Source organism: Gigantopelta aegis, chromosome 8 (assembly GCF_016097555.1).
Source record: "Gigantopelta aegis isolate Gae_Host chromosome 8, Gae_host_genome, whole genome shotgun sequence".
NCBI lineage: Eukaryota > Metazoa > Mollusca > Gastropoda > Neomphalida > Peltospiridae > Gigantopelta > Gigantopelta aegis.
In genome coordinates this window covers 48,418,968-48,426,666 of record NC_054706.1, presented here as the reverse complement: position 1 = coordinate 48,426,666, position 7,699 = coordinate 48,418,968, and the positions used below count along the sequence as shown (strand labels likewise).

At 32.9% G+C, this 7,699-nt stretch overlaps 1 long non-coding RNA gene across 1 annotated transcript; it reads left to right on the top strand.

The window, feature by feature from the left end:
• Positions 1 to 2,471: 2,471 nt before the first annotated feature.
• LOC121378740 lies at positions 2,472 to 6,869 on the top strand. The gene is made up of 3 exons (XR_005958758.1): positions 2,472 to 2,685; positions 4,683 to 4,733; positions 6,752 to 6,869. It is a non-coding gene; the product is annotated as an uncharacterized LOC121378740 (long non-coding RNA).
• Positions 6,870 to 7,699: the final 830 nt, after the last annotated feature.

Sequence of the window (7,699 nt, the reverse complement as noted above, 5' to 3'; positions counted from 1 at the left end):
ATGCAATAGGCCAACTTGTTGTCTATTTCTACATTAAAATACAGGGGGGAAAGTGCAGTAATAATAAACTCTGGGTTGTATACAGATTTTATGGCTATATCATCACGGGTTTTTTTTTTCATCTTGAAACAAATTTTATATAAAATGTTATATTGAAATTAGTTTCCGGCATACTTCGTAATTCACCCGAATCATTTCGTATACCCTCGGCATAATCCTGAATGTTTTCAAATTCTTTTCAAATCACTGGCATGATTTTGTAAGTACGGTTTCGATTGGTCGAATGAAAAGTCAACTGGACATGAGCTCAAACGGGGTGCTGTTAGATCCACAGGTAATAGTAATTAACCAGTGGAGCTAATGTTACATGTGTTACATAAATTTGTTATGTGTGTTACGCGTCTATTTGAGAAACATTAGCTTGTAAGCATCCAATTGCAAACAAGTTTTATTTGTTTTACTACATTTTGTTTTTAGTGACTGGTGATAATGTTTTTAGCAGAACCCTTACGGAAATAACCTATACAAACTTATAAGTGGAATATACTTTACTTATACGCCACTTATAAGTTACCTATATATTGGTATAAGTGAAGTATCAGTGTGTATAAGTATAAGTGAAAAAAATGGTTCATTGATACTTCACTGATACTCCACATATATTTCACCTATAAGTGGTTTATCAGTGGTATAAGTGAACTGGAATTAAGACATTTTTTGTTTGTTTCTATAAGTGAAATATAAGTGAACAATTAGTTTGGAGATAGTCCTTTTGCAAAGGAAATGATGTGTTCCAAATGAAACTAAGTCCAAAACATTTTCATGGTTATTTTTTAAAAATTCATAACTTCTCACAGGATTTATCGAATTCATTGGGAGCAGTGGCTAAACAACCAAACATACATGTAGCAGATTTAGATAGTATTTACGATAATTTAAAAAAAAAAAAAAAAAAAAATGTTGGGGTGAAAGTGAGGGGGTAGTATGGGATAATTACAAGATATATTGATACATATGGTTATATATGATTAAAACAGGATCATCTTGTAATTATCCCATACTACCTCCTCACTTTCAATAGACTCCCCCAGGTGATCCCCATTAGAATGTTTATCGATCACAGTATGGATTTATTTTAGAGGGTGGGGGGCTAAAAACGAAATATTACAGGGTAGGCTACCACTCACATCTCATATATATATATATATATATATATATATATATATATATATATATATATATATATATATATATATATATATATATATATATATTGCTGCTAAATAATAATATAATTATAATTTCAATTAAATAATAAAATAAATAGTTTTAAAAAAATAAAGTCAACAAAAATTGTTTTTAAAAAAATCATAATTATTGTTAATTTGTTGTTATTATAATAATACAGACACACACTACATATGGCAGTTGTCTCACACCCACACCACCACTTTTTTTTTTTTTTTTACCAGATAGTGTGAAAATAGGCACAAAAACCAAATTAAAATGAATTGATATTACTATAACAGATTGTGCCCCCCCCCCCCCCCCCCCCCCCCCCCCCCCCCCTTCCTTTCAGGTATCATTACTTTTGGTCTATTATTTATTAAGATTGATTTTGTTTTGGGTTTTTTAATCTGAATTTTCACACACATAATAATAAAAATGTTAGTTTTTTTGTTAAATCACAAGGAAGAAAAATAAAGTAAGCTGGTGTATCACTCCCATCCCTGGTCCTCACAAATCCATTTATAGAAACTACAATCCATAGGCAAGATTTTTTTTTTTTTTTTTTTTTTTGGGGTGTGTGGGCGAATTCTTCGTGATGGGATCATCACAACAACAAAAAAATACCCACACCTTTAGGTAACGTTATCTATATTGTTATCTATATTCGCTAGAAAAAATGTGAGCTTTGGTATTAAAAAAAAGAAGGAAAAAAAAGGTGATGCCATACGCACCTCTCCCCCCCACCCCCCCACCCCCACCCCCATGCGTACGGAACTGTGTTATGTCGCATACATAATCCGACTAGATCTGTTTTAATATGTATTTGCAAACGTAATTACTTTCATTTATAATATAATAAAGACAGTATAAAATTATGCATAACACTGGCTCTTGAAAATGTTTAGTGAAATCTTTACACAGGAATCTGTACATTTAAATTCTATTTATTTATAATTCAATTAATTGGAATCTGGATAATAATTACGTTGTGTTTTGTTATTACATTGTTTATTTCATTATATGCAGAGTAATCATTTATAATGCTTATATAGACAGAAGGCCACAAAGGCGCTAGATTAGTACATAATTATGATAATAATAATAATAATAATAATAATTATTATTATTATAAGTCTGTGTCGTCTTAAAAGACGAACGAAGGTTAAAAGCGATAATATGATTGGTCGGTTCCTAAACAGTCATACCTGGGATTTGATTGGCTTAGAGATAACACACAGGAAAAAACGCGCCATTTGCAGTTTGCCAAAATAAATTTAATAATAAATAATGACAAAAGATTGTGTATTTTGCATTATGAATTGGATTTGAGATCGTTTTGATTGAGCAGAAACAATCACAGTTTATTACCGAATACTTGGCTATGGCGGAAAATGAAGAACTTTGATCAAGTTTCGGATGTCCTACTATTTTCGTCACGTTTGGAAGGAAAAAAAGGTAAACATGATTTTACTATTTTCTTACTTATTCTAGACACCTTTAATATATAGGCCTAAGTTGACATCTTTAACTGTATTTGTTCTAATATTGTATGATGTTTGATGACAATCGAACGAATGTAACGTGTTCTACATGATGCAACGTGTTCTACATGATGCAACATTGGGTCATGACACAGAAAATTTCCAAAATGGCCGATCAAGGCATATTTTTCGGGGGCAATTTAAATACACATAGATCACATTGACATCATAAATAATACATTTAAATGCAAAATAAATATTTTAAGATGCCAAATTGATGCATTTATTACAGAAAAAGTGTTGTTATTTCACCGATGGGTACAGATTTTGACAACGATAGTAATGCTTTTTTGGGGCGATTTAGGTCACATGACCAGTTTCACGTACTCTGATAGGTCAGCAGTCTTTGTTTACAAATTAATTTAGTTTTAATTTGTTTAATTTATTTAAAGTATCACAAGTAGCAGTCATGTTTCATTTTACTTAGTAATATATATTGTTTTTGGGTACCATATGTTTCGGTCCCCAAACCAGTTCGCCCCCAGTCAGTTCACCCCCAACTATGAGGGTTCGCCCCCTCCCCTAATATTATGTTGGGTAATAAAAATGATTTTGGCTTAGGTAATTGGTTGTTTGGCAAGTCTTCCTTATTCCCCCCACCCCCCACCCCCCCCCCCCCCCCCCCCCCCCCCACCCCCCCCCCCCCCCCCCACCACCACCACCACCACCACCACCACCAACAAATTATAAAAATATTTGTTAGAATCAATGTAGGTTAGAGATAGTTATTGATCTTTTTTTAAAGCTTATAAAACATTTTGTTTTATAATTTTAAGCAACATAATGTGTACCGGTATATTTCATAATCCTTTCTGGTGATCAGGCTTGGGATCACAAAGTCATGCATTCATGTTTTTTTCGTACATGTACAAAATTAATTATTTGAAAGTAAAATTTGGTTTGGGCTACAATAAACCTCAATTGTTTAGGGTACCAGACGTTTTCTGTCCCCCAAATCGGATGTCAGTTCGCCCCCACAAAGGTACCAGTTCACCCCCATAAAGATTTATATGTATTAATTAATTAAACTGGTGATTATGTCAAATGTGCCCGGACTGACTCAGGATCCAACCAAATTGTGGAATTATGACAATCCCTCCCCTCTAAGAAAAGAAACACACACACACACACACGCGCACACACACGGTTTAACATGCCTCTAAAGAAAAATACAGTAATTGTTTAAAAGTAACAAATAATTGGGATTTGGGGGCGAACTGGTACATGTAGGGAACAGGCCAAACTGGGGGCCAAACGTCATGGATTCATTGTCTATACAAAAAGTAAATTTGTTTTCTTTAAAGACACCACTAGAGCACATTGATTTATTAATCATTGGCTATTGGATGTCAAACAGGTAATTTTGACATATAATTTTTGAGAGGGAACATGCTAAAAATTAATTAGTAGCAATGTATTTTTATCTATGCACCATCCCACAACAGGATACCACTTACCAAGATGAAATACATACGAAATCGTGCAACAATTGCCAATCGATGCATACTTATTGTTTGCTGAGAATATATATAAAATTAAAATATTTATACCATTATATTTTGTGTTACCTGTTTACTCCTCTGTTCACTTCACCCCCAACTGTCGGTATGGATGCCCCCAAATATTTACAACACATCTTTGTTTGCATTTTGTATTTATATTATAAAAATTGTTTCATATTACTTTGACTGGGGTATGGTATCAAGCCTTTTCGCCCCATGCCAGTTAATTTCTTTTCAAAACGCTTGTCTTCTCTTTTGAAAAAAACTCTTAAACTGACACAGGAAAATTCTTGGATAGGATATTGACATACCTTTGTGGATGGATTGGTTTGCATGAGGATGAAATGGACATTTATTTTGATTACAAGAAACACAAGTTATATATATATTTTTTATTTTATTTTTCCAGAAAAATCGTCAGCACATTCTGGTCATCATATTATGGAAATATTTGTGACTGGTATGTATTTAACAAACAATAATCTTGTTTTAAGATGCATGACTTGATGTGTAAGAGGTGGTCGTTCAATGTCATAAGCCATTATACATAATTATTCAGAAATGTTTGATTATACCAGATCACTTGGAAATTAACTTTAACATGTGTTATCAGGTTAGTAGGAAATGCAATGTCTGCATAACAGTTAGTTGGTAATTTTTAAAACATCTATTTCAGGATAATAACTTTTACACTTTCCTTAACATTAGAATTTTTTTTTTTTTTTCAATTCTTCCTTGTCCGCCCATATTCTTGAGTGAGCATCTTGAATTAAACATTTTAATAATAAAAAAAGTAACTTCCAGTTTACATTTGAACAGCATCTGACATCACATGTATGGTCACTGACAAGCATGCAGGGCTTTTTCTCGTTCTAACCAGTGCACCACAACTGGACAAAGACTGTGGTATGTGCTTTCCTGTCTGTGGTAAAGTGCATATAAAAGACCCTTTGCTGCATTAGAAAAGCTGTAGCTGACTACGAGTCAGAATTACCAAATGTTTGACATCCAATAGCCGATGATTAATTAATCATTAATTAAGCGAGAAGAAACCTGCTACAATTTTCCATTAGTAGCAAGGGATCTTTTATATGCACTATCCCACAGACAGGATAGCACATACCACAGCCTTCGATATACCAGTCATGGAACAAGAAAAGCCCTAAGGGTCCATCGACAGGGATCGATCATGGGTCAACCGTGCATCAATCGAGCGCTTTACCCCTATAGCTTGAAAGGAGTTGCATGCAGTTCTATGATGTACATGTATAGAGGCACTGATTTTCCGCGATCGCGGAATCGCGAAATACCTATCTGAAACAGAATTCCCAATTTTTTTCCAACACATTATTTAACTTTAGCGCATTTGATTAATTAAAATTTATTTTTCGAACTAGAAACTATGGACACCGACATCTGCCTGTGCTACGCCACGACACTAGTACCTTTGTATGTTACGTCAAATGTTTAATGTAGAGTATCTAGACGTTTTACCAGTCGTGTTTTCTTCGCTTATTCCCGACGATTTAACGGGGAAAAACGAACATTGTGAGCTAAAATTGTCCGATATTTACTCAAGTGAAAGATATATTATGTTATGTTTGCTTATTAATTTTTAACATTTGCGGCATTGCCATATTTCCGATCTCACAAAGGAATGCCATAATTGCATATTGTATGCCAGGCTTTGTTCAAAATAAATTATACAAGGGAAGTGGTTTATAGTGTGATCGTTTGTAATTATTTTCCCGATCATATCGTAAAGAAAACCGAAAATGTCCGAAGTCTGTCTCGTGGGGTATTCGTGGTTAAATTTAAACCAAAAATAAATACAAACTACTGACATGTTTTGCCTCATTGCATATTTATTTATTTTATACCAGCAATTAATTGCGGTGTGTGTGTGTGTGTGTGTGTGTGTGTGTGTGAAACAAACACAGAATTTGTTTAATACTGAAACGGAAAAAAACGGAATTTGTAACATTATGAAACGGAAAAGGGAAAAATCTGAAACGGAAAATCAGTGCCTTTACATGTAGTTGACATGTACAAACTAATACATGTAGACAAATGTAGGTTGTTGTTTTTTTAAATTCCAGTCCAACACCCTTTATCTTTTTGTAATAGTTTATATTTTGTAGGCCTGAAAATTGGTACAGATTCTTTTGATTCAAATATATATCATGTATTTTATTTTTTGATTTCTTCATAATTAAAATTAAAGGTCAACATTGAATATTTCAAAGTGTTTTATCGTTGAGATTTGATTGATACCAGGTAAAAAAGTAAACTTGAAAATTTAACTGAAAATTAGTTTGTTTTCTCTTGAAATTTTGATTCCCCACACCTGAAACTTGGTATGCTATGATTCTCTAGGGTAGTCTTTTTAAAACTAACAGAAAGAACTAAATGTTTACATTAATAATAAACAATAGCTAATTACATAGCAGATCTATCCAGACTACATTTGTTTTTCAGAATCCCATCTGAATGTTGGATGACATATATCAAGATGACACTGAACAGGACATAACTGAGGAAAATGGATGTGAGATAATCCAATCTAACAGTTGGAAATAAATATATATAGTATTTATAAAATATTTGTTTGCATATACTGTTCAGATATATTAGTGAGTCAGAATGAAACATCACTTTGTTTGTTAAGACTATTGTGCTTCAATTTTTATGTTTTGTGGACAGCTAGTTTACAGATAGGGTGTGTAAGCGGTGGCATTAATACAGCAATTGCCCGAGAATATTGAAATTTGGCCTCCAAGGACAGATTGCTGCCTATTTTCATTTGTTTAATGATTAGTTCATCACCAACTGCTGGATGTAAAAAATTAAATTGATAATTAATTCTGACCCATAGTCTTCAGAGGAAGCTCTCTACATGTTTCAAAAGCAGCAAGTCATCTTTTATATGATCAGGACAGAACATACCACAGCCTTTGATATTCACTTATATTTCACTTATACTTCACTTATACAGCGTTTTTGTAAAATATCAGTGAATCACTTATACTTCACCTATACTTTACTTATACAGCAGTTTCTGTGAAGTATCAGTGAATCACTTATACTTCACTTATATTTCACTTATAGTCTTCTTTTTTTTAAATATCAGTGAATCACTTATACTTCACTTATACAGCAATGTTTGTAAATATCAGTGAATCACTTATACTTCACTTCTATTTCACTTATACAGCAGTTTCTGTTAAATATCAGTGAATCACTTATACTTCACTTATACAGCAATGTTTGTAAATATCAGTGAATCACTTATACTTCACTTATATTTCACTTATACAGCATTTTTGTAAAATATCAGTGAATCACTTATACTTCACTATACTTTACTTATACAGCAGTTTCTGTTAAATATCAGTGAATCACTTATACTTCACTTACAAGTCACTT